We start from the raw sequence: 24,923 nt of genomic DNA, 5'->3' as shown, positions 1-24,923 counted from the left end.
GACTGTCAAGAGGTAAGTCCACCCTCTCCTTATATCCAGGGCTATCAGCCCGAGCCCATGTGGCTGCTGCCCAGATACAAGCCTCCCAAACCTACCCCTATGGCATCTCAGCCTCCCTTCAAGCCCAGTGGCTTCCAATTACCTGCCATGGTTGAGGCCGAACTGTGACCCTGGCCACCACAGCCTGTGGAAAGACACAAAGAGTCCAGGATTGCCAACAATGGATCCCTGCTAGGTGTCCTCGTAGGGGGAATGAGTCAGCAGGCAAGGCCGAAGGCCTGAGCACCTTTGGGTACCTGGAGGCCCACAGTCAGACCATAGCCACAGCGGGGACACCCGAGGGATTGGTCACCTCAAACCCCAAACTGCAGCATTCCCCCAGGGCCCCGAGCATCCTCGAGATGCTGACCTCAGGATGGACCCTACAAATGGGCCGCAGCGTAATCCTACTGAGCACGATTTTAAGTCATCATCTCTCTTCGAGACAGTATGAGTTCTCATCATTGACCCAAGCAAGGTAGTGATGACGCAGGAGGGTGCAATGCATCCCCCGAACCTGCTTTCTTGGGTGCTTAGTGTAGAGCCGGATACCCCGGTGGGCAACAGAGTCATGAGACTTTGAGCCTCTTGCAGGGGCTGGGCCTAGCAAGACTTCACCCTCAGGGCAGAATCTTCATCTAGGGTCATGATCTGGGGAGAGAGGGGTAGGCCAGGTGTCAGAATGCCCTGCTGTGTGGCATCTGCCCCTGCAGCCACGAAGTGCCAGTCCCAAAAGCCTGGCACCGCATGGCAAGGTTTTAGGCCAGCCAGAACACAGCAATTGACCACAAGGAAGGGGCAGGCTATAGGAGCAGAGATGCCCACACCTGGACCCCCAAAAAACGGAGAGCTTGGTCCCTTAAGGACCGAGCCTTGTTGATGCTGCCCCCCAGAAGAAGGCACGGCACACATGCTTCTTGAGAGGTAGCATGCTGTGGGCGCGGGGCTGGTCGAACAGTGACCCTGGCCACCATGGCCCATGGAAAGACACAAGGAGTCCCAAATGGCTAAGCAATGGCTCCCTGGGAGGCGACCTGGTGGGGGGAATTAGTCGGCAGGCAAGGCCAAAGGCCTGAGCACCTTTGGGCACCTGGAGGCCCATAGTCAGACCATAGCCACAGCGGGGACCCCCAAGGGATCGGTCTCCTCATGCCCCAAACTGCAGTGCTCCCCCAGGGCCCCGAGCATCCTCGGGATGCTGACCTCGGGATGGACCCTGCCAATGGGCCTCAGCGTAATCCTATTGAGCATGATTTTTAGGTCATCATCTCTCTTTGAGACAATATAAGTTCTCATCATGGACCCAAGCAAGGCAGTAGCGATGTGGGTGTGCACTCTCCTGTCACCGAATCCACTTACCGGGGGAGCTTACTGTAGAGCAGATTACCCTGGAAGGTGTCAGGGCAGGAGACGTTGGGTCAGTTGCCAGGGCTGGGCCTAGGAAGATTTGGCCCTCAGGGCAGGATCCTCGTATGGGTACGTGATCTGGGGAGAGAGGATAGGCCTGGTGTCAAAACGCCATTCTCTGGGGCACCTACTGCTACGGCCAAGAGCTGCCAGTCCTGAAATCCTGGTGCTGCAGGGCAAGGCGTGAGGCCCTCCAACATATGGTGGGAACTGCAAAAAAGGGGCAGGCTACGGAGCCGAGATGCCCATACCTGGGCCCCAAAAAAAGGAGAGCTCGGCCCCCGAAGGAGCCAAGCCTTGTTGATGCTGCCCCCCAGAAGAAGGCATGGCACACACGCTTCCTGAGAGGTAGCACGCTGTGGGTGCAGGGCCGTCGTGAAGGGTGTGTGCCCTGGTAGGTAGGTCTAGGCCCTTGCCCTCCCACGTATTGGCCATCTGTTGCACCCCGAGCCTGGCAGCTGCCCTCGAAGACACAGGGAGCCATGGCCCCCAGGGTCCCCAGGGTAGAGGAATAAATGCTGGGCCAAACACATGCACGCAACCAAGGCATGTAGTGCACCGCCTGCTGCCCAAGTAGGGGGCCTCTCCCTGCATCTGCTGAGCCTATTCCCCTGGATAAATCCATCAGGTCTAGAGTGTCAGCGCAAGAGTCCCAGGGCCATCGCCTGTTGTGCCCAGGGACTTGAGATTCCCCTCCTAGTCCCGGTGGGCCCTTGCTGTCTCAGCAGCACAAGGGATCAAGGAGGGGAGTTCCCAGCTGCCCCAAGGGGACTCAAGCTTCTTGGCAGTTGGATGCGTGTGACAAGAACTCTGGGCTCTTCTGCCCAGGGCACCTTGCCATGTGCCGGGGCTACAGGAACAGTTGAGGGCTGAGGGGGACAGCTGCCAGTGGTCCCAAGGGGCCCACGTCTACCATCTGGATGGGCCCATGGGGCACACCTTGAAGCAGCAAGATCCCTCAGCTGAACTGGGTAACAGTGGTGTCCCTGCACTTTCTACTCCTTGTAAGGGAACCAGCCCTTGCATGTGGGATGACCCAAGGGTAGACCTTCAAGGGGGAAGTCCACCCTCTCTGGAAATACAGGGCTCCCCGCCATATTCCTATGCGGCAGCCACCTAGACATGGGCCTCACAACCCACCCCAATGACATCTGTGGCCTCCCTCCAAATGCAGTGGCTTCCACTCACCTGCCATGGTTGTGGCTGCACCGAGACAGTGGCCACCATGGCCCGAGAAAGACACAAGGAAATCGGGGTTGCAAAGCAATGGCTCTTAGGAGGCGTCCTTGGAGGAAGAATGGGTCGGCAGGGAAGGCCAAAGGCGTGATCCACTCATGGGCACCTGGAGGCCCACAGTCAGTTCATAGTCACAGTGGGGAGCCTTGAGGGAACAGTTGCTTCAAGCCCTAATCTGCAGCACTCTCCCAGGGCCCCAAGCATCCTCAGGATGCTGACTCTGGCATGATTCCCTCCATTGGGGCTCAGCGTAATCCTATTGAGGATGATTTTTAGGTCATCATATCTCTTCGAGACATTAAGAGTTCTCATCATTGACCCAAGGAAGGCAGTGGCGACGCAGACAAACACTCACCCCTCCCTGAACCAGCTTACTGGGGTGCTTACTGTAGAGCAGATGCCTGGGGGGGTGGGGGCAAGAGACGTTGAGTGTCTTATAGTGCTTGGGCCTAGGAAGAAATGGCCCTCAGGGCAGGATCTTCATCTGGGAACAGGATCTGGAGAGAGAGGTGTAGGCAAGGTTTCAAACCACACAGCTCTGCAGCACCTGCCATTATAGCCAAGAGCTGCCAGTCCGAAAAGCCTGGTGCCACATGGCAAGGTGTGAGGCTGGGCGGCATACAGCATGGGACTGCATGGAAGGGACAAGCTACAGGAGCAAATGCCGATACCTTGACCTCAAAACAACAGAGAGCGTGGTCCCCATGAGAGCCGAGCCTTGCTGTGCTGCCCCCCAGAAGGCCCGGCACACAGCCTTCCAGAGAGGTAGCACGCTGTGGACTCTGGGCCAGGCATGAAGGGTGGGTGCCCTGGTATGTACAGTCAGGCCCTCGCCCTCCCATAGATTGGCCATCTCTGACACCCGGAGTTGGGCTGGTTCCCTCGGGGACATGGGGACCCATGGCCCTCAGGGTCCCAAGGGCAGAGGAATGGATGCCGGGATAACAGCGTGCTCGCAACCAGGCATGCCGCCATTCCCGCCCTGCATAGGAGCCCTCTCCCTGCACCTGCTGGGCCTCATCGTTGGGATCACTCCCTCAGATATAGAGTGACATGATGATAGGCCCAAGGACATCGCCTGTTGTGCCCAGGGACTCAAGATTACCCTCCTAGGCCAGGTTGGCCCTTCCTGTCTCTGCAGCCCAAGGAATTGGAGAGGGGAACTCCTCAGTTGCCCCGAGGGGGCCCAAGCTCCTTGGGAGTTGGGTGCATGCGACAGGAGTTCTGAGCTCTCCCGCCCAGGACAACATGCCAAGGTCCGGGGCTTCATGAACACCCCAGGCCCGAGGAGACAGCCTCCAGTGGCCCCAAGGGGCCTATATCCACCATCTGGATGGGCACATGGGGCACACCGTGAAGCAGCGAGGTCCCTCAGCTAATCGTTGGCTGACAGTGGCATCCCTGCACTTTCTGCTCCATGTCAGGGACCCGGCCAATCTTTCGATTCCCCTGCACCTGGGATGGCCCAAGGGCAAATCTTCAATGGGGAAATCCACCCTCTCCGACCATCCAGGTTTCCCAACCCAACCCCCATGTGGCCGCCCCCAGACACAGGCCTTCCGCACCCACTCTGGATGGCGTCTATGGCCTCCCTCGAAGCCCAGTGGCTCCACTCACCTGCCATGTTTGTGACCACACTGAGACCCTGGCCACAAAGGCCCACTGAAAGACACAAAGAGACCAGGGTTGCTAAGCAATGGCTCCCTGGAAGGCATCCTGGGAGGGGGGATGGGTCAGCAGGCAAGGCTGAAGGCCCGAGCACCTCTTGTGCACCTGGAGGCCCACAGTCAGGCCACAGCCAAAGCGGTGAGGCCTGAGGGATCGGTCGCTTCAAGCCCCAAACTGCAGCACTCCCTGAGGGCCCTGAGCATCCTCAGGATGCTGACTCTGAGATGGTCCGTTCCATTGGGCCTCAGCGTAATCCTATTGAGCATGATTTTTAGGTCATCATCTCTCTTCGAGACAATATGAGTTCTCATCATTGACCCAAGCAAGGCAATGGCGATGCCGGCGAGCCCTCTCCTGCCCCCCGAACCTGCTTACCCAGGGTGCTTACTGCAGAGTGGCATGCTCCTGTGGGGGATGGGGTCCCAAGACATTAGGATTCCGGCTGGGGCTTGGCCTAGCAAGACTTGAAACTCAGGGCAGGAAGTTGGTCTAGGGCAGGATCTGTGGAGAGAGTCGTAGGCTAAGTGTCAAAATGTCCTGCTGTGGGGCACCTGCCTCAGTGGCCAAAAGCTGCCAGTCTGAAAGCCTGGTGCCGCATAACCCAAGGAAGGCAGTGGCGACCTGAGGGGGTGCTCTCCATCCCCTAAACTGCTCCTCAGGGGTGCCTACTCTAGAGCAGGATGCCCAGTGGGGGTGTGGGGCATGAAATGTTGGGCCTCTTGCTGGTGCTGGGCCTAGCAAAACTTGGCCCTCAAGGCTGAATCTTCAACTGGGGATGCAATCTGGGGAGAGAGGGGTAGGCCAGCTCTCAAAACACCCTGCTCCAGGGTACCTGCCCCTGCGTCCCAGAGGGTCCACTCCCGGAATCCTGGCAATGCGTGGCAACACGTGAGGCCGCCCGGCACACGGCGGAGGGACACAAGGAAGGGGTGGCTACAGGAGCAGAGATGCCCATACGTGGACCCGGAAACAATGGAGAACATGGCCCCCAAGGAAGCCAAGCCTTGCTGATGCTGGCCCCCAGGAGAAGGCTCGGCACATCGGATTCCTGAGAGGTAGCATGCAGTGGGCATGCAGCCCAGTGTGCAGTATGTATGCCCTGGTAGGTAGGGCCAGGCCCTTGCCTTCCCACTGTTGGCCACCTGTGACACCCAGAGCTGGGCAGGTGCTCTTGAGGACATAGGGAGCCACTGCCCCCAGGGCCCGCAAGGCAGAGAAATGGATGCTGGGCAAACAAGATGTGCATGCAAACAAGGCATGCCGCCCACTGCCCGCCGTACAAGGGGGACATCTCCCTGCACCTGCTGGGCCTCTTCCCTCAGATCAATCTCTCAGGTCTAGAGTGCCGCTGTGATAGGCCCAGGGCTATAGCCTGTTGCACCCAGGGACTCGAGATTCCCCTCCTAGGCCGGGTGGGCTCTTCCTGTCTCATCAGCCAAAGGGATCAGGGATGGGAACTCCCCAGCTGCCCCAAGGGGGCCTAAGTCCCTTGGGAATCGATGGATGTGAAAGGAGCTCTGAGCTCTCTAGCCTGGGACACCTTACCAAGGTTGAGGGCTTCAGGAACAGCCCAGGGCTATTGGGGACAGCCACCAGTGGCCCAAAGGGGCCTATGTCCAGCATCTGGATGGTCCCATGGGGCACACCATGAAGCAGCAAGGTCCCTCAGCTGAACATGGACTGACAGCGACATCCCTGCACTTTTCAGTCCTTGTCTGGGACCCTGACAACATTTAACTTCCCCTGCACATGGGAAGGCCCAAGGGCAGACCTTCAAGGGAGAAGTCCACTGTCTCTGGACATCCAGGGCTCCTGGCCCGATTCCCATGCAGCCACCTCCCAGACATGGGCCTCCTGAACCCACCACGAAGGCATCTGCAGCCTCCCTCCATGCCCAGGGGCTTCCACTCACCTGCCATGGTTGAGGCTGTGCTGAGACCCTGGCCAGCATGGCCTGCTGAGAGACACAAAGAGACCAGGGTTGACAAGCAATGGCGCCCCGGGAGGCGTCCTGGGAGGGGGAATGAGTGGCCAGGCAAGGCTGAAGGCCTTAAACCCTTTGGGCCCCTGGAGGGGGCCACAACCACAGGGGGGAGCCTCGAGGGATTGGTCAGCTGAAACCCCAAGCTGTAGCACTCCCCAGGGCCCTGAGCATCCTGGGGATGCTGATCCAGGAATGGTCCCCTCCACTGGGACTCAGCGTAATCCTATTAAGCATGATTCTTAGGTCATCATCTCTCTTCGGGACAATATGAGTTCTCATCATTGACCCAAGCAAGGCAGTGGTGACGCGGGCAGGTGTTCCCCCATCCCCCGAACCTGCGTACCGGGGTGCTTACTTAGAGCGTGACGCCCCGGATCAGCGCGGATGGGGGCAAGAGACGTTGGGCTCCTTGCAGGCGCAGGGCCTAGCAAGACTTGACCCTCAGACTAGGATCTTCATCTGGGACAGGATCTGGGGAGAGAGGGGTAGGCCAACTGTCAAAACATTCTGCACCGGGGCACTGTCCCTGCGGCCAAGAGCTGACAGTCTGAAACCGTGGCAGTGCATGGCAAGGCTTGAGGCTGGCCAGCACACGGCAGGGACCCCAAGGAAAAGGCAGGCTACAGTAGCAGAGATGACCATACCTCAACCCCGAAACAATGGAGAGTGTGGCCCCTGAGGGAACATATTCTTGCTGATGCTGGCCCCCAAGAAGGCCCAGCACACAGGCTTCCTGAGAGGTAGCATGCTGTGGGGGCTGGAACCGTTGTGAAGTGTGAGTACCCTGGTAGGGAGGGCCAGACCCTGCCCTCCCACGGATTGGCCATCTGTTGCACCCAGAGCTGGGCAGGTGCCCTCGAGGACATGGGGAACCACAGCCCCCAGGGTCCTTAAGGCAGAGGAATGGATGCCAGGCCAACCGCATGCATGCAACCAAGGCATGCTGCCCACTGCCCACCATGCAAGAGAGCCCTCTCCCTGCACCTGGGCCTCTTCTGGATCACTCCCTCAGGTCTAGAGTGCCACGACGATAGTCGCAGGGCCATCGCCTATTTTGCTCAGGGACTTGAGATTCCCCTCCAAGGCCCGGTAAGCCCTTCCTGCTTCAGCGGCCTAAGGGATCGAGGAGGGTGCTCCCCAGCTGCCCTGAAGGAGACCAAGCTCCTTGAGAGTCGGTTGCATGTGACAGGAGCTCTGGACTCTCCTGCCCCGGGCACCTTGCCAAGGGCTGAGGCTTCAAGAACACCCCAGGGCCAAGAGGGACAGCCACCAGTGTCCACCGCCTGGATGGGAAATGCCGACCAAGTCCACCTCCTGGATGGGAAATGGGGCACACCATGAAGCAGCAAAAGCCCTCAGCTGAACGTGGACTGACGGTGGCATCCCTGCACTTTCTGGTCCTTGTCAGGGACCCGGCCAACATTTCACTACCCCTGAATGTGGGATGGCCCAAGGGGGGACCTTTAAGGGGTAAGTCCACCCTCTCCAGACATCCAGGGCTCCCGGCCCGATGGCCATAGGGCTGCCTCCCAGACACAGGCCTCCCGAACCAACCCCGATGGCATCTGTGGTCTCCCTGCAAGCCCAGTGGCTTCCACTCACCTGCCATGGTTGAGGCCACATGGAGACCCTGGCCACCACGGCCCACTGAAAGACACAAGGGGACCAGGGTTGTTAAGCAATGGCTCCCTGGGTGGCGTCCTGGGAGGGGGAATGAGTCAGCAGGCAAGGCAGAAGGCCTGAGCACCTTTGGGCACCTGGAGGCACACAGTCACACCACGGCCACAGCGGGGAGCCTCGAGGGAACAGTCGCTATAAGCCCCAAACAGCAGCTCTCCCCCAGGGCTGCGAGCATCTTCTGGATGCTGACCCAGGGATGGTCCCCTCCACTGGGCCTCAGTGTAATCCTTTTGAGCATGATTTTCAGGTCATCATCTCTCTTCAAGACATAAGAGTTCTCATCATTGACCCAAGCAAGGCAATGGAAATGCAGGCAGGTGCTCTCCCATCCCCTGAACCGGCTTACCCTGGGTGTTCACTGTAGAATGGGATGCCCTGGGAGGGGAGCGATGGCACGAGATGTTGGGCCTCTTGCTGGGGCTTGGCCTAGCAAGACTTGGACCTCAGGGCGGGGTCTTCATCTGGGGATGGCATCTGGGGAGAGAGGGGTAGGCCAGCTGTCAAAATGTCCTGCACTGGGGCACCTGTCCCTGTGGCCAAGTGCTGCCAGTCTGGAAAGCCTGGTGCCACATGGCAAGTTGTGAGAATTGCCAGCACACATTGGGGGACCGAAAGGAAGGGACAGGATACAGGAGCAGAGATGCCCGTACCTGGACCCTGAAACAATGGAGAGTGTGGCCCCTGAGGGAGCTGAGCCTTGCCGATGCTGCTGCCCAGAAGGCCTGGCACACTGCTTCCCAAGAGGTAGCACACTGTGGTCGGGGAGCCTGTCGTGAAGGGTGCATTCCCTGGTAGGTAGGACCAGGCCTTCGCCCTCCCACAGATTGGCCATCTCTGGCACCTGGAGTTGGGCAAGTGACCTCGAGGACATGGGGATCCATGGCCCCCAGGGCCCCAAGGTCAGTGGAATGGATGCCAGGGTAATCATGTCCACGCAACCAAGGCATGCCATCCACTGTCTGCCATGCAGGGGGACCCTGTCCTTGCACCTGTTTGGCCTCTTCCTGGGATCACTCCCTCAGGTCTAGAGTGCTGCGACCATAGGCCCAGTGCCATCGCCTGTTGCGCCTAGGGATTCGAGATTCCCCTCCTAGGCCCAGTGGGCTCTTCCTGTCTATGCGCCCCAAGGGATCAAGAGGGGAGCTCCCCAGCTGCCCCAAGTGGGCCCAAGCTCCTTGGGAGTCAAGTGCATGTGACAGGAGCTCTGGGCTCTCCTGCCCGGGGCAAATTGCCAAGGACCAGTGCTTCAGGAACAGCTCAGGGCCCAGGTGGACAGATGCCAGTGGCTCAAGGGGCCCACATCCACCATCTGGATGGGCCCATGGGGCACACCATGTAGCAGCAAGAGCCCTCAGCTGAACGTGGGCTGACGCTGGTGCCCTTACACTTTCCGGTCCTTGTCAGGGACCCACCCAAACATTTCCTTCCTCTGCACATGAGATGGTCCAAGGGTGGACAGTCAAGGGGGAAGTCCACCCTTTACAGACATCCAGGGCTCCCAGTCCAATGTCCATGCAGCCGCCATCCAGGGACAGGTACCCGAACCCACCCCAATGGCATCTGCCCCTTCCCTCTAAGCCCAGTGGCTTCCACTCACCTGCCATGTTTGAGGCCATGCAGAGACCCTGGCCACCACGACCCACTGAAAGACACAAGAGGAACCAGGTGTTAAACAATGGCTCCCCAGGAGGTGTCCTGGGAGGGGGAATGGGTCAGCAGGGAAGGTCGAAGGCCTGAGAACCTTTGGGCACTTGGAGGCCCAGAGAAAGACCACAGCCACAGTGGGGAACTTCGAGGGAACCGTCACCTCAAGCTCCAAACTACAGCACTCCCCCTGGACCCCAAGCAACCTTGGGATGTTGACCCCGGCATGATACCCTCCATTGGACCTCAGCGTAATCCTATTGAGCATGATTTTTAGGTCATCATCTCTCTTCAGAGACAATATGAGTTCTCATCATTGACCCAAGCAAGGCAGTGACGACGCAGCGGGCGTTATGCTGTCCCCTGAACCTGCTTTCTGGGGTGCTTACTGTAGAGCGGGATGCCCCGGGGTGGGGCATAGATGGAGTCATGAGACTTTGCGCCTCTTGCAGGGGCTGGGCCTAGCAAGATGTGGCCCTCAGGGAGGAATCTTTGTCTGGGGATCCGATCTGGGAAGAGAGGGGTATGCCAAGTGTCAGAACGCCCTGCTGCGTGGCACATGCCCCTGCAGCCAAGAAGTGCCAGTCCCGAAAGCTTGGCATCCCATGGCAAGGCTTTAGGCCGACCGGCACATAGTGGGTGACTCTAAGGAAGGGGCAGGCTATAGGAGCAGAGATGCCCATACCTGGACCCTGAAAAAAATGGAGAGCGTGGTCCCTGAAGGAGATGAGCCTTTTTGATGCTGCCCCCCAGAAGAAGGCACAGCACACATGCTTCCCGAGAGGTAGCAAGCTGTGGGTGTGGGGCCGGTCATGAAGGGTGCGTGCCCTGGTAGGTAGGTCCAGGCCCTCGCCCTCCCATGTATTGGCCATCTGTCGTACCCCGAGCCTGGCAGGTGCCCTCGGGGACATGGAGAGCCACGGCCCCAGGGTCCCCAGGGCAGAGGAATGGATACAGGGCCAACTGCATGCATGCAACCAGGTCATGCTGCCCACTGCCCCCCTTGCAGGGGGGCCCTCTCCCTGTATCTGCTGGGCCTCTTCCTAGGATCACTTCCTCAGGTCTAGAGGGCCACTGTGTGAGGCAAAGGGCCATCGCCTGTTGCACCCAGGAACTCAAGATTCCCCTCTTTGGCCTGGTGGGCCCTTTCTGTCTTGACAGCCCAAGGGATCAAGGAGGAGTGCTCCCCACCTGGTCCGAGGAGGCCCAAGCTCCTTGGGAGTTGGGTGCGTGTGACAGAAGCTCTGGGCTGTCCCACCTGGGTCACCTTGGCAAGGGCCAGGGCTTCAGGAACAGCCCAGGGCCGAGGGGGACAGCCACCGGTGGCCCAAGGGGCCCAGGTCCACCATCTGGACAGGCCAATGCATCACAACATGAAGCAGGATGTGCTCTCTGCTGAACGTGGGCTGACGGCGGTGTCCCTGAACTTTCCAGTCCTTGTCAGGGACACGGCCAAACTTTCCCTTCCCTTGCAGGTGGGATGGCCCAAGGGTGGACCTTCAAGAGGTAAGTCCACCCTCACTGTAAATCCAGGGCTACCAGCCCTAAGCCCATGCAGCTGCCACCAAGATACCAGTCTCCTGAACCCACCCCTATGGCTTCTCGGTCTCCCTCCAAGCCCAGTGGCTTCCAATCACCTTCCATGGTTGAGGCCACATGGAGACCCTGGCCACCACAGACCACAGAAACACAAGGAGTCCAGGATTGCTAAGCAATGGCTCCCTTGGAGGCATCCTGGTAGGAGGAATAAGTCGGCAGGCAAGGCCAAAAGCCTGAGCACCTTTGGGCACCTGGAGGCCCACAGTCAGTCCATAGCCACAGCAGGGACCCCCGAGCGATTGGTCACCTCAAGCCCCAAACTGCAGTGGTCCCCCAGGGCCCCGAGCATCCTCAGGATGCTGACCTCGGGATGGACCCTGCCAATGGGCCTCAGTGTAATCCTATTGAGCATGATTTTTAGGTCATCATCTCTTCGAGACAGTATGAGCTCTCATCATTCACCCATGGAAGGCACTAGCAACACAGGTGGGACTCTCTTGTCCCCCGAATCGGCTTACCAGGGGAGCTTACTGTAGAGTGGATTACCCTGGAGGGTTCCAGGGCAGGAGATGTTGGGCCAGTTGCCAGGGGTGGGCCTAGGAAGATTTGGCCCTCAGGGTGGGATCTTCATCTGGGTACATGATCTGGGGAGAGACGGTAGGCCTGGTGTCAAAACGCCATTCTCCGGGGCACATAGCCCTGCGGCCAAGAGCTGCCAGTCCCAAAATTGTGGTGCTGCCTGGCAAGGGTTCAGGCTGGATGGCACACAGCGGGAACCGTAAGAAAGGAGCAGGCTTCAGGAGCCGAGATGCTCATACCTGGACCACAAAACAACAGAGAGCATGGCCCCCGAGGGAGCCAAGCCTTGCTGAGGCTTCCCCCCAGGAGAAGGCCGGCACACAGGCTATCTGAGAGGTAGCATGGTGTAGGAGCAGGGCACGGTATGCAAGGAGCTTGTCCTGGTAGGTAGGACCAAGGCCTCACCCTCCCATGGATTGGCCATCTATAACATCCAAAGCTAGGCAGGTGCTCTCCAGGACATGGGAAGCCATGACCCCAGGGTCCCCAGGGTAGAGGAATGGATGCTGGGCCAAACGCATGCATGCAACCAAGGCATGCTGTTACCTGCCTGCCATGCAGTGGGGGCCTCTCCCTGCACCTGCTGAGTCTCTTTCCCTGGATAACTCCATTAAGTCTAGAGTGTCAGGGCAAGAGCCCCAGGGCCATCGCCTGTTGTGCCCAGGGACTTGAGATTCCCCTCCTAGACCCGGTGGGCCCTTGCTGTCTTGGCAGCCCAAGGGATCGAGGAGGGGAGCTCCCAGCTGCCCGGGGGGGGCCCAAGTTCCTTGGCAGTCGGGTGCATGCGACAAGAACTCTAGGCTCTTCCACCCAGGGCACCTTGCCATGTACCAGGGCTGCAGGAACAGTTGAGGGCTGAGGGGGACAGCCGCCTAAGGGCCCACATCCACCATCTGGATGGGCCCATGGGGAACACCATGAAGCAGCAAGATCCCTCAGCTGAACTGGGTGATGGCAGCATCCCTGCACTTTCTCATCCTTGTAAGGGACCCGGCCTATCTTTCGTTTCCCCTGCATGTGGGATGGCCCAAGGGCGGACCATCAAGGGGGAAGTCCACCCTCTCTGGACATCCAGGGCTCCCAGCCATATTCCCTCATGACCCACCTCAACGACATCTGCAGCCTCCCTCCAAGTGCAGTGGCTTCCATTCACCTGACATGGTTGTGGCCATGCCGAGACACGGGCCTCCATGGCCCGAGAAAGACACAAGGAGATCAGGGTTGCAAAGCAATGGCTCCTCTGGAGGGGTACTTGGAGGAAAAATGGGTCGGCAGGCAAGCCCGAAGGCTTGATCCACTCGTGGGCACCTGGAGGCCCACAGTCAGTTCATAGTCACAGTGGGGAGCCTTGAGGGAATGGTCGTCTCAAGCCCCAATCTGCAGCGCTTGCCCAAGGCTCCGAGCATCCTCAGGATGCTGACCGCAGCATGATCCCCTCCATTGGGCCTCAGAGTAATCCTATTGAGCATGATTTTTAGGTCATCATCTCTCTTCGAGACATTATGAGTTCTCATCATTGACCCAAGGAAGGCAGTGGCAATGCAGGCAGGCACTCTCCTGTCCCACGAACCTGCTTACCAGGGGTGCTTAATGTAGAGTGGGATGTCCAGGGGGAGAGGTGGGGGCACGAGATTTTGGGCATCTTGCAGTGCCTGGGCGTAGCAAGACTTGGCCTTCAGGGCGGGATCCTCATTTGAGGACAGGATCTGGGGAAGGAAGGGTAGGCGAGGTGTCAAAACCCACTGCTCCCAGGCACCTGCCATTGTAGCCAAGAGCTGCCAGTCCAGAAAGCCTGGCATCACATGGCAAGGTGTGAGGCCGGCTGGCATACGGTGGGGGACCGCACAGAAGGGGCAAGCAACAGGAGCAGAAATGTCCATACCTAGACCACGAAACAACAAAGATCATGGCCCTCGTGAGAGCTGAGCTTTGCTGATGCTGCCCCCCAGAAGCCCCACAGGCTTCCTGAGAGGTAGCACGCTGTGGACTCTGGGCCAGGCATGAAGGGTGGGTGCCCTGGTACGTACAGTTAGGCCCTCGCCCTCCCACGGATTGGCCATCTCTGACACCCGGAGTTGGGCTAGTGCCTCAAGGACATGGGGACCCACAGCCCTCAAGGTCCCGAGGGCAGAGGAATGGATGCTGCGCTAACAGCGTGCTCACAACCAGGCATGCCGCCCATTCCCACTGTGCATGGGGGCCCTCTCCCTGCACCTGCTGGGCCTCATCACCGGGATCACTCCCTCAGATCTAGATTGCCACGACGATAGGCCCAAGGACATCGCCTGTTGTGCCCAGGGACTCAAGATTACCCTCCTAGGCCAGGTTGGCCCTTCCTGTCTCGGCAGCCCAAGGGATTGGAGAGGGGAACTCCCCAGTTCCCCGAGGGGGCCCAAGCTCCTTGGGAGTCGGGTGCATGTGACAGGAGCTCTGAGCTCTCTGGCCCAGGGCAACTTGCCAAGGTCCGGGGCCTCATGAACACCCCAGGTCCGAGGGGGACAACCACCAGTGGCCCCAAGGGGCCTATATCCACCATCTGGATGGGCACATGGGGCACACCATGAAGCAGCGAGGTCCCTCAGCTAATCATTGGCTGACAGGGGCGTCCCTGCACTTTCTGGTCCTTGTCAGGGACCCGGCCAATCTTTTGATTCCACTGCACCTGAGATGGCCCAAGGGCGGACCTTCAATGGGGAAATCCACCCTCTCCGGCCGTCCAGGTTTCCCAGCCTGACCCTCATGTGGCCGCCCCCAGACACAGGCCTCCTGCACACACTCTGGATGGTGTATATGGCCTTCCTCGAAGCCCAGTGACTCCACTCACCTACCATGTTTGTGGCCACACTGAGACCCTGGTCACCCGAAACGACCCCAATGGTGTCTGAGACCTCCCACCAAGCCAGTGGCTTCCAATCACCTGCCATGGTTGAGGCTGCACAGAGACCCTGGCCACCATGGCCCAGTGAAAGAAACAAGGAGCCCAGGGTTGTTAAGCAATGACTCCCTGGGAGGCGTCCTAGGAGGGGGAATGGGTCGGCAGGCAAGGCCGAAGGCTTGATCCCCTCATGGGCACCTTGAGGCCCACAGTAAGGCACAACCAATGTGGTGAGCTTCAAGGGATCAGTCACTTCAAGCCCCAAACTGCAGCGCTCCCCCAGGGCCCCCAGCATCCTCGGGATGCTGATCCAGGGTTGACCCTCCATTGGGCCTCAGCGTAATCCGATTGAGCATGATTTTTAGGTCATCATCTCTCTTTGAGACAATATGAGTTCTCATCATTGACCCAAGGAAGGTAGTGATGACATAGGCAGGCATTATGCTGTCCCCCAAAACTGTTTTCTGGGGTGCTTACTGTAGAGTGGGATGCCCCGGGGGGGACGGAGTCACGAAACTTTGGGCCTCTTGCAGGGGCTGGGCCTGGCAAGACTTGGCCCTCAGGGCGGAATCTTCATCTGGGGACACGATCTGGGGAGAGAGGGATAGGCCAGGTGTCAGAACGCCCTGCTGTGTGGAACCTGCCCCTGCAGCCACAAAGTGCCGGTCCCAAAAGCCTGGTGCCCCGTGGCAAGGCTTTAGGCTGGCCAGCATATAGTGGGTGACCCCAAGGAAGGGGCAGGCTATAGAAGCAGAGATGCCCATACCTGGACCCCGAATAAACGGAGAGCGTGGCCCCTGAAGGAGCCGAGCCTTTTTGATGCTGCTCCCCAGAAGAAGGCATGGCACACACGCTTCCCGAGAGGTAGCACGCTGTGTGTGCGGGGCCAGTCATGAAGTGTGCGTGCCCTGGTAGGTAGGTCCAGGCCCTCGCCTTCCCATGTATTGGCCATCTGTCGAACCCTGAGCCTGGCAGGTGCCCTCGAGGACATGGAGAGCCACGGCCCCAGGGTCCCCAGGGCAGAGGAATGGATACCGGGCCAACTGCATGCCTGCAACCAGGTCATGCCGCCCACTGACCCCTTGCAGGGGGCCCCTCTCCCTGTATCTGCTGGGCCTCTTCCTGAGATCACTACCTCAGGTCTAGAGTGCTGCTGCGTGAGGCCCAGTGCTATCGCCTGTTGCACCCAGAAACTCAAGATTCCCCTCTTTGGCCTGGTGGGCCCTTTCTGTCTTGACAGCCCAAGGGATCAAGGAGGAGTGCTCCCCACCTGGTCCGAGGAGGCCCAAGCTCCTTGGGAGTTGGCTGTGTGTGACAGAAGCTCTGGGCTATCCCACCTGGGTCACCTTGGCAAGGGCCAGGGCTTCAGGAACAGCCCAGGGCCGAGGGGGACAGCCACCAGTGGCCCAAGGGGCCCAGGTCCACCATCTGGACAGGCCAATGCGTCACAACGTGAAGCAGCACGAGCCCTCAGCTGAACGTGGGCTGACGGTGGTGTCCCTGCACTTTCTGGTCCTTGTCAGGGACACGGCCAAACTTTCCCTTCCCTTGCAGGTGGGATGGCCCAAGGGTGGACCTTCAAGAGGTAAGTCCACCCTCACTGTAAATCCAGGGCTACCAGCCCTAAGCCCATGGAGCCACCACCCAGATACCAGTCTCCTGAACCCACCCCTATGGCTTCTCGGCCTCCCTCCAAGCCCAGTGGCTTCCAATCACCTTCCATGGTTGAGGCCACATGGAGACCCTGGCCACCACAGACCGCAGAAACACAAGGAGTCCAGGATTGCTAAGCAATGGCTCCCTTGGAGGCGTCCTGGTAGGAGGAATAAGTCGGCAGGCAAGGCCAAAAGCCTGAACACCTTTGGGCACCTGGAGGCCCACAGTCAGTCCATAGCCACAGCAGGGACCCCCGAGGGATCAGTCACCTCAAGCCCCAAACTGCAGTGGTCCCCCAGGGCCCCAAGCATCCTCAGAATGCTGACCTCGGGATGGACCCTGCAAATGGGACTCAGCGTAATTCTATTGAGCATGATTTTGAGGTCATCATTTCTCTTTGAGACAATATGAGCTCTCATCATTCACCCATGGGAGGCAGTAGCAATGCAGGGGGGCACTCCCTTGTCCCCTGACTCTGCTTACCGGGGGAGCTTACTGTAGAGTGGATTACCCTGGAGGGTGTCAGAGCAGGAGATGTTGGGCCAGTTGCCAGGGCTGGGCCTAGGAAGATTTGGTCCTCAAGGTGGGATCTTCGTCTGGATACGTGACCTGGGGAGAGACGGTAGGCCTGGTGTCAAAATGCCATTCTCCGGGGCACATACCCCTGCGACCAAGAGCTGCCAGTCCCAAAATTGTGGCACCGCCTGGCAAGGCTTCAGGCCGGACGGCACACGGCGGGAACTGCAAGAAAGGGGCAGGCTACAGGAGCCGAGATGCCCATACCTGGACCCCGAAACAATGGAGAGCGCGGCCCCTGAGGGAGCCGAGCTTTACTGAGGCTGCACCCCAGGAGAAGACCCGGCACACAGGCTACCTGAGAGGTAGCACAGTTTGGGAGCGAGGCATGGCATGCAGGGATCTTGTCCTTTTAGGTAGGGCCAAGGCCTCACCCTCCCACAGATTGGCCGTCTGTGACACCCTCGAGGGCAGGTGCCCTCGAGGACATGGGAAGCCATGGCCCCCAGGGTCCCCAGGGCAGAGGAATGGATGCTGGGCCAAACATGTGCATGGAACCAAGGCATGCAGTGCACTGCCTGTCACGCAGTGGGGGGCCTCTCCCTGCACCTGCTGAGTCTCTTCCCCTGGATAACTCCATTAAATCTAGAGTGTCAGGGCAAGAGCCCCAGGGCCATCGTCTGTTGTGCCCAGGAAGTTGAGATTCCCCTCCTAGACCCGGTGGGCCCTTGCTGTCTCAGTAGCCCAAGGGATCAGGGAGGGGAGCTCCCAGCTGCCCTGAGGGGGCCCAAACTTCTTGGGAGTCGGGTACATGCGACAGGAACTCTGGGCTCTTCCACCCAGGACACCTTGCCAAGTGCTAGGGCTTCAGCAAAAGCCGAGGGCTGAGGGGGACAGCCGCCAGTGGTCCCACAGGGCCCATGTTCACCATCTGGATGGGCCCATGGGGAACACCATGAAGCAGCAAGATCCCTCAGCTGAACTGGGTGATGACGGCGTCCCTGCACTTTCTAGTCCTTGTAAGGCACCCGGCCCATCTTTCGTTTCCCCTGCATGTGGGATGGCCCAAGGGCGGACCATCAAGGGGGAAGTCCACCCTCTCCGGACATCCAGGGCTTCCAGCCATATTCCCTCACAACCCACCCCAACGACATCTGTGGCCTCCCTCCAAGTGCAGTGGCTTCCACTCACCTGCCATGTTTGTGGCTGTGCAGAGACACTGGCCACAATGGTCCTCTGAAAGACACAAGGAGATCAGGGTTGCAAAGCAATGGCTTTCAGTAGGTGTCCTTGGAGGTAGAATGGGTCAGCAGAGAAGGCCGAAGTTTAGATCCACTTGTGGGCACCTGGAGGCCCACAGTCAGTTCATAGCCACAGTGGGGAGGCTTGAGGGAACGGTTGCCTCAAGCCCCAATCTGCAGCACTCTCCCAGGGCCCTGAGCATCCTCGGGATGCTGACCCTGGCATGATTCCCTCCATTGGGCCTCAGCGTAATTCTATTGAGCATGATTTTTAGGTCATCATCTCTCTTCAAGACAATATGAGTTCTCATCATTGACCCAAGCAAGGTAATGGCGACGCCAGCGAGCCCTCTCCTGCCCCCCGAACCTGCTTACCCGGGGTGCTTACTGCAGAGTGGGATGCCCTGGTGGGGGGTGGGGACCCAAGGCATTGGGATTCCTGCCAGGGCTTGGCCTAACAAGACTTGAATCTCAGGGCGGGAACTTTGCCTAGGGACAGGATCTGTGGAGAGAGTAGTAGTCTAGGTGTCAAAATGTCCTGCTGTGGGGCACCTGTGTCAGCTGCCAAAAGCTGCCAGTTCTGAAAGCTTGGTTCTGCGTGGCAAGGCATTAGGCAGTCCAGCACACGGCAGAGGACCGCAAGGAGGGGCAGGCTACAGGAGCAGAGATGCCCATACCTGGACCCCTAAACAACGGAGAGGGTAGCCCCCGAGGGAGCCAAGTGTTGCGGATGCTACCACCAGGAGAAGGCCCGGCACACAGGCTTCCTGAGAGGTAGCACGCTGTGGGCGCAGGCCCGGGCATGAAGTATGCATACTGTGGTAGCTAGGGCCAGGCCCTTGCCATCCCATGGACTGGCCATCTGTTGCACCCGGAGATGGGCAGGTGCTTCCCCAGGGCCTCCAAAGAAGAGGAATGAGTGCCGGGCCAAACACGTGCTCCCAATCAAGGAGGGCCGCCCACTGTCCACCATGCAGGGGAGGCCTCTTCCTGCACCCGCTGGGCCTCTTCCCTAGGATGACTCCCTCAGGACTAGAGTGCCCCAGAGAGAGGCCCAGGGCCATCACCTGTTGCGTCCAGGGATTCTCGATTCCCCTCCAAGGCCTGGCGGGCCCTATCCAGTCTCAGTGGCCCAAGGGATCAGGAAGGGAAGCTCTCCTGCTGCCACAAGAGGGACCAAGTTCCTTGGGAGTCAGGTGCATGCAATAGGAGCTCGGGGCTCTCACGCTCGGGGCATCTTGCCAACTCCTGTGGCTTCAGGAACAACCCAGGGCTGAGAAGGACAGCTGCCAATGGCCCCAAGGGGCCCACATCCACCATCTGGACAGACCCATGGGGCACACCATGAAGCAGCAAGAGCCCTCACCTGATAGTTGGCTGACAGCGTCGTCCCTGCACTTTCTGGTCCTTGTCAGGGAACTGGCCAACATTTCACTTCCCCTGCATGTGGAATGATCCAAGGGTGGACCTTTGAGGGGGAAGTCCTCCCTCTCCTGACATCCAGGGCTCCCAGCCTGATGCCCATGCAGCCGCCACCCAGACCCAGCCTCCCAAAACAACCCCAATGGTGTCTGAGACCTCCCGCCAAGCCAGTGGCTTCCAATCACCTGCCATGGTTGAGGCCGCACAGAGACCCTGGCCACCATGGCCCAGTGAAAGACACAAAGAGCCCAGGGTTGCTAAGCAATGCCTCCCTGGGAGGTGTCCTAGGAGGGGGAATGGGTCGGCAGGCAAGGCCGAAGGCTTGATCTCTTCGTGGGCACCTTGAGGCCCACAGTAAGGCACAACCAATGTGGGGAGCTTCAAGAGATTGGTCGCTTCAAGCCCCAAACTGCAGCGCTCCCCCAGGGCCCCCAGCATCCTTGGGATGCTGATCCTGGATTGGCCCCTCCATTGGGCCTCAGAGTAATCCTATTGAGCATGATTTTTAGGTCATCATCTCTCTTTGAGACAATATGAGTTCTCATCATTGACCCAAGGAAGGCAGTAGCGACCCGAGTGGGCGCTCTCCATCCCCCGAAACTGCTCATCAGGGGTACCTACTGTAGAGCAGGTTATCCTGGGGGCATGGAGAGGCATGAGACATTGGGCCTCTTGCCGGTGCTGGGCCTAGCAATACTTGGCCCTCAGGGCAAGATCTTCAATTGGGGACACACTCTGGGGAGAGAGGGGTAGACCAGCTCTCAAAACACCCTGCTCCGGGGTACCTGCCCCTGTTGCTAAGAGCTGCCACTCCCAGAATCCTGGCAATGCGTGGCAAGGCATGAGGCCGCCCAGCACACGGCAGAGGAATGCAAGGAAGGGGTAGGCTACAGGAGCAGAGATGCCCATACCTGGACCCCGAAACAAAGGAGAGCATGGCCCCCAAGGGAGCCAAGCTTTGCTGATGCTGGGGCCCTGGAGAAGGCCAGGCCCATAGGCTTCCTGAGACGTAGCACATGGTGGGCCCCCAGCCCAGCGTGAAGGGTGTGTGCCCTGGTGGGTAGGGCCAGGCCCTTGCCCTCCCACCATTGGCCATCTCTGTTACCTGGAGGTGGTCAGGTGCTCTCGAGGACACAGGGAACCACTGCCCCCAGGGCCCCCAGGCCAGAGGAATGGATGCTAGGCCAACAAAGTGTGCACGCAAGCAAGACAGGCCATCCCCTGTCCTCTGTACAAGGGGGGTGTCTCCCTGCACCTGCTGGGCCTCTTCCCTGTGATCACTCCCTCAGGTCTAGAATACTGCCGTGAGAGGCCCAGGCTCTTGCCTGTTGCGCCCAGGGACTCGAGATTTCCCTCCTAAGACCAGTGGGCCCTTCCTGTCTCAGCGGCCAAAGGGATCGGGGAGGGGAGCTCCCCAGCTGCCCCCTTGGGAGCCAAAGTATGCAAAAGGAGCTCTGAGCTCTCCAGCCAGGGACACCTTACCAAGGGCCAGAGCTTCAGGAACAGCCCAGGGCCACGGGGGACAGCCACTAGTGTCCCCAAGGGGCCCATGTCCACCATCTGGATTGTCCCATGGGGGACACCGTGAAGCAGCAAGGTCCCTCAGCTGAATGTGGGCTGACAGCAGTGTCCCTGCACTTTCCGGTCCTTGTCAGGGACTCTGACAACATTTAGCTTCCCCTGCATGTGGGATGGTCCAATGGCGGATCATCAAGGGAGAAGTCCACCGTCTCCGGACATCCAGGGCACCTGGCCTGACGCCCATGCAGCCACCTCCCAGACATGGGCCTCCCGAACCCACCACGAAGGCATTTGCAGCCTCCCTCCACACACAGGAGCTTCCACTCACATGCCATGGTTGAGGCCGCACTGAGACCCTGGCCAGCATGGCCCGCTGAGAGACACAAAGAGACCAGGGTTGACAAGCAATGGCTCCCTGGGAGGCGTCCTGGGAGGGGGAATGAGTGGCCAGGCAAGGCTGAAGGCCTTAACCCCTTTGGGCCCCTGGAGGCCCACAGTCAGGCCACAGCCACAGGGGGAGCCTCGAGGGATCGGTCACCTCAAGCCCCAAGCTGCAGCGTTCCCCAGGGCCCTGAGCATCCTGGGGATGCTGATCCAGGAATGGTCCCCTCCATTGGGCTTCAGCGTAATCCTATTAAGCATGATTTTTAGCTCATCATCTCTCTTTGGGACAATATGAGTTCTCATCATTGACCCAAGTAAGGCAGTGGTGACGTGGGCAGGCGCTCTCCCATCCCCTGAACCTGCTTACTGGAGTGCTTACTTAGAGCGTGACGCCCCGGATGAGCGGGGATGGGGGCAAGAGACGTTGGGCTCTTTGCAGGTGCAGGGCCTAGCAAGACTTGACCCTCAGACTAGGATCTTCATCTGGGATGGGATCTGGGGAGAGAGAGGTAGGCTTGGTGTCAAAACATCCTGCACTGGGGCACTGTCCCTGCAGCCAAGAGCTGACAGTCCGAAACCATGGCAGGACATGGGAAGGCTTGAGGCTGGCTGGCACACAGCGGGGGACCCCAAGGAAAGGGCAGACTACAGTAGCAGAGATGCCCATACCTGGACCCCAAAACAACAGAGAGTGTGGCCCCTGAGGGAGCAGATTCTTGCTGATGCTGGCCCCCAAGAAGGCCCAGCACACAGGCTTCCTGAGAGGTAGCACACTGTGGGGGCTGGAACCATTGTGAAGTGTGAGTACCCTGGTAGGTAGGGCCAAGCCCCTGTCCTCCCATGGATTGGCCATCTGTGGCACCTGGAGCTGGGCAGGTGCCCTCAAGGACACGGGATCCATGGCCCCCAGGGTCCTTAAGCAGAGGAATGGATGCCGGGCCAACCACATGCACGCAATGAAGGCATGCCGCCCACTGCCCGCCATGCAAGAGAGCCCTCTCCCTGGACCTGCTGGGCCTCTTCTGGATCACTCCCTCAGGTCTAGAGTGCCACGATGATAGGTGCAGGGCCATTGCCTGTTTTGCCCAGGGACTCGAGATTCCCCTCCAAGGCCCGGTAAGCCCTTCCTGCTTCAGCGGCCTAAGGGATCGTGGAGGATGCTCCCCAGCTGCCCTGAGGGGGCCCAAGCTCCTTGAGAGTCGGTTGCATGTGACAGGAGCTCTGGGCTCTACTGCCCAGAGCACCTTGCCAAGGGCCGAGGCTTCAGGAACATCCCAGGGCTGAGGGGGACAGCCACCAGTGCCCCCAAGGGGCCAAAGTCCACCATCTGGGTGGGAAATGGGGCACACCATGAAGCAGCAAAAGCCCTCAGCTAAACGTGGGTGGTGGCGTCCCTGCACTTTCCGGTCCTTGTCAGGGACCCGGCCAACCTTTCACTTCCCCTGCATGTGGGATGGCCCAAGGGGGCACCTTTAATGGAGAAACCCATCCTATCTGGACATCCAGGGTTCCCGGCTCGATGGCCATGCAGCCACCTCCCAGACACGGGCCTCCTGAACCCACCCCGATGGCATCTGCCGCCTCCCTGCAAGCCCAGTGGCTTCCACTCACCTGCCATGGTTGAGGCCACATGGAGACCCTGGCCACCATGGCCCACTGAAAGACACAAGGGGACCAGGGTTGTTAAGCAATGGCTCCCTGGGAGGCGTCCTGGGAGGGGGAATGAGTTGGCAGGTAAGGCAGAAGGCCTGAGCACCTCTTTGGCACCTGGAGGCCCACAGTCACACCACACCCACAGCGGGGAGCCTCGAGGGAACGGTCGCTATAAGCTTCAAACAGCAGCTCTCCCCCAGGGCCCTGAGCATCCTCGGGATACTGACACAGGGATGGTCCCCTCCATTGGGCCTCAGTGTAATCCTATTGAACATGATTTTTAGGTCATCATCTCTCTTCGAGACAATATGAGTTCTCATCATTGACCCAAGCAAGGCAGTAGCAATGTGGGTGGGCACTCTTCTGTCCCCTGAATCCACTTACCAGGGGAGCTTACTGTAGAGTGGATTACCCTGGACGGTGCCGGGGAGGAGACACTGGGCCTCTTGCCAGGGCTGGGCCTAGGAAGATTTGGCCCTCAGGTCAGGATCCTCGTCTGCGTACATGATCTGGGGAGAGAGGTTTAGGCCTGATGTCAAAACGCCATTCTCCGGGGCACCTACCACTGCAGCCAAGAGATGCCAGTCCCGAAATCCTGGTGCCGCATGACAAGGTGTGAGGCCGGCCGACACACGTCCAGAACTGCAAGAAAGGGGCAGGCTACAGGAGCCAAGATGCCCATACGTGGATCCCAAAACAATGGAGAGTGTGGCCCCCGAGGGAGCCGAGGCTTGCTGAGGCTGCTCCCCAGGAGAAGGCTGGCACACAGGCTTTCTGAGAGGTAGCACAGTGTGGGAGCAGGGCACGGTGTGCAAGGAGCTTGTCCTGGTAGGTAGGACCAAGGCCTCACCCTCCCACAGATTGGCCATCTGTGAGACCCGGAGCTGGGCAGGTGCCCTCGAGGACATGTGAAGCCATGGCCCCCATGTTCCCCAGGGTAGAGGAATGGATGTTGGGTGAAACACACGCATGCAACCAAGCATGCTGTGCACTGCCTGCCGTACAGGGCAGGGGGCTCTCCCTGCCCCTGCTGAGCCTCTTTCCCTGGATAACTCCTTTAAGTCTAGAGTGTCAGGGCAAGAGCCCCAGGGCCATTGCCTGTTGTGCCCAGGGACTTGAGATTCCCCTCCTAGGGCCCTTGCTGTCTCGGCAGCTCAAGGGATCGGGCAGGGGAGCTCCCAGCTGCCCCGAGGGGGCCCAAGCCCCTGGAGTCAGATGCATACGACAGGAACTCTGGGCTGTCTGCCCAGGGCACCTTGCCAAGTGCCAGGGCTTCAGGAACAGTCGAGGGCTGAGGGGGACAGCCACCAGTGGTCCCACGGGGCCCACGTCCACCATCTGGATGGGCACATGGGGCACACCATGAAGCAGCAAGATCCCTCAGCTGAACTGGGTGACGGCAGCATCCCTGCACTTTCCGGTCCTTGTAAGGGACCTGGCCCATCTTTCGCTTCCCCTGCATGTGGGATGGCCCAAGGGCAGACCATCAAGGGGGAAGTCCACCCTCTCCGGACATCCAGGGTTCCTAGCCCTATTCCCATGCGGCCGCCACCCAGACACGGGCCTCACGAACCCACCCGAACAACATCTGCGGCCTCCCTCCAAGCACACTTGATTCCACTCACCTACCATGGTTGTGGCCATGCCGAGACACTGGCCACCACAGCCCATGAAAGACACAAGAAGATCAGGGTTGCAAAGCAATGGCTCTTCGGGAGGCATCCCTGGACTAAGAATGGGTCAGCAGGCAAGGCCGAATGCTTGATCCTCTCGTGGGCACCTGGAGGCCCACAGTCAATTCATAACCGCAGTGGGGAGCCTTGAGGGACTGGTCACCTCAAACCCCAATCTGCAGCACTTGCCCAAGGCCCCAAGCATC

The 24,923-nt window shown here is 59.4% G+C and overlaps 1 protein-coding gene, 1 long non-coding RNA gene and 15 other non-coding genes across 52 annotated transcripts in view; all 17 read right to left on the bottom strand.

Annotated features, from left to right (window-relative positions):
- Positions 1-13,471, bottom strand: part of LOC144382863 (uncharacterized) — a 49,667-nt gene extending 36,196 nt beyond the window's left edge. For 9 of the 36 annotated variants that reach the window (XR_013450347.1, XR_013450325.1, XR_013450351.1 and 6 more), the window contains exons 1-10: positions 12,882-13,470; positions 11,716-12,015; positions 7,937-7,981; positions 6,690-6,805; positions 6,263-6,307; positions 4,726-4,851; positions 4,300-4,344; positions 3,058-3,179; positions 1,399-1,524; positions 143-690 (exon numbers count right to left, since the gene is read on the bottom strand). The gene's annotated coding sequence lies outside the window, so the exon portion shown is untranslated. The other 27 variants (XR_013450335.1, XR_013450318.1, XR_013450340.1 and 24 more) reach the window with 16 other exon arrangements.
- LOC118525572 (small nucleolar RNA SNORD115) lies at positions 431-510 on the bottom strand. Its single transcript, XR_004912230.1, has one exon. It is a non-coding gene; the product is annotated as a small nucleolar RNA SNORD115 (small nucleolar RNA).
- On the bottom strand, positions 1,264-1,344 carry LOC118525549 (small nucleolar RNA SNORD115). The gene has a single exon (XR_004912207.1). It is a non-coding gene; the product is annotated as a small nucleolar RNA SNORD115 (small nucleolar RNA).
- LOC118525568 (small nucleolar RNA SNORD115) lies at positions 2,923-3,003 on the bottom strand. The gene has a single exon (XR_004912226.1). It is a non-coding gene; the product is annotated as a small nucleolar RNA SNORD115 (small nucleolar RNA).
- Positions 4,590-4,670, bottom strand: LOC118525573 (small nucleolar RNA SNORD115). The gene has a single exon (XR_004912231.1). It is a non-coding gene; the product is annotated as a small nucleolar RNA SNORD115 (small nucleolar RNA).
- On the bottom strand, positions 6,542-6,622 carry LOC118525558 (small nucleolar RNA SNORD115). Its single transcript, XR_004912216.1, has one exon. It is a non-coding gene; the product is annotated as a small nucleolar RNA SNORD115 (small nucleolar RNA).
- On the bottom strand, positions 8,226-8,305 carry LOC118525565 (small nucleolar RNA SNORD115). The gene has a single exon (XR_004912223.1). It is a non-coding gene; the product is annotated as a small nucleolar RNA SNORD115 (small nucleolar RNA).
- Positions 9,900-9,981, bottom strand: LOC118525559 (small nucleolar RNA SNORD115). Its single transcript, XR_004912217.1, has one exon. It is a non-coding gene; the product is annotated as a small nucleolar RNA SNORD115 (small nucleolar RNA).
- Positions 11,583-11,661, bottom strand: LOC118525579 (small nucleolar RNA SNORD115). Its single transcript, XR_004912237.1, has one exon. It is a non-coding gene; the product is annotated as a small nucleolar RNA SNORD115 (small nucleolar RNA).
- LOC118525552 (small nucleolar RNA SNORD115) lies at positions 13,219-13,299 on the bottom strand. The gene has a single exon (XR_004912210.1). It is a non-coding gene; the product is annotated as a small nucleolar RNA SNORD115 (small nucleolar RNA).
- Positions 13,472-14,980: 1,509 nt separating the features above from the next.
- On the bottom strand, positions 14,981-15,061 carry LOC118525547 (small nucleolar RNA SNORD115). The gene has a single exon (XR_004912205.1). It is a non-coding gene; the product is annotated as a small nucleolar RNA SNORD115 (small nucleolar RNA).
- A 1,593-nt stretch (positions 15,062-16,654) lies between these two features.
- Positions 16,655-16,735, bottom strand: LOC118525580 (small nucleolar RNA SNORD115). The gene has a single exon (XR_004912238.1). It is a non-coding gene; the product is annotated as a small nucleolar RNA SNORD115 (small nucleolar RNA).
- Positions 16,736-18,303: 1,568 nt separating this feature from the next.
- On the bottom strand, positions 18,304-18,384 carry LOC118525541 (small nucleolar RNA SNORD115). The gene has a single exon (XR_004912199.1). It is a non-coding gene; the product is annotated as a small nucleolar RNA SNORD115 (small nucleolar RNA).
- A 1,575-nt stretch (positions 18,385-19,959) lies between these two features.
- On the bottom strand, positions 19,960-20,040 carry LOC118525553 (small nucleolar RNA SNORD115). The gene has a single exon (XR_004912211.1). It is a non-coding gene; the product is annotated as a small nucleolar RNA SNORD115 (small nucleolar RNA).
- A 1,296-nt stretch (positions 20,041-21,336) lies between these two features.
- Positions 21,337-23,171, bottom strand: LOC144382746 (uncharacterized). The gene is made up of 3 exons (XR_013450136.1): positions 23,003-23,171; positions 21,771-21,886; positions 21,337-21,380 (listed from the first exon to the last, which is right to left on the bottom strand). It is a non-coding gene; the product is annotated as an uncharacterized LOC144382746 (long non-coding RNA).
- On the bottom strand, positions 21,623-21,703 carry LOC118525564 (small nucleolar RNA SNORD115). Its single transcript, XR_004912222.1, has one exon. It is a non-coding gene; the product is annotated as a small nucleolar RNA SNORD115 (small nucleolar RNA).
- Positions 23,172-23,292: 121 nt separating the features above from the next.
- Positions 23,293-23,373, bottom strand: LOC118525543 (small nucleolar RNA SNORD115). The gene has a single exon (XR_004912201.1). It is a non-coding gene; the product is annotated as a small nucleolar RNA SNORD115 (small nucleolar RNA).
- Positions 23,374-24,923: the final 1,550 nt, after the last annotated feature.

Source organism: Halichoerus grypus, chromosome 8, assembly GCF_964656455.1.
Source record: "Halichoerus grypus chromosome 8, mHalGry1.hap1.1, whole genome shotgun sequence".
In the NCBI taxonomy this organism is placed as follows: Eukaryota; Metazoa; Chordata; class Mammalia; order Carnivora; family Phocidae; genus Halichoerus; species Halichoerus grypus.
Note: the sequence above shows the minus strand (reverse complement) of the source record. Positions and strands in the feature narration are given on the sequence as shown.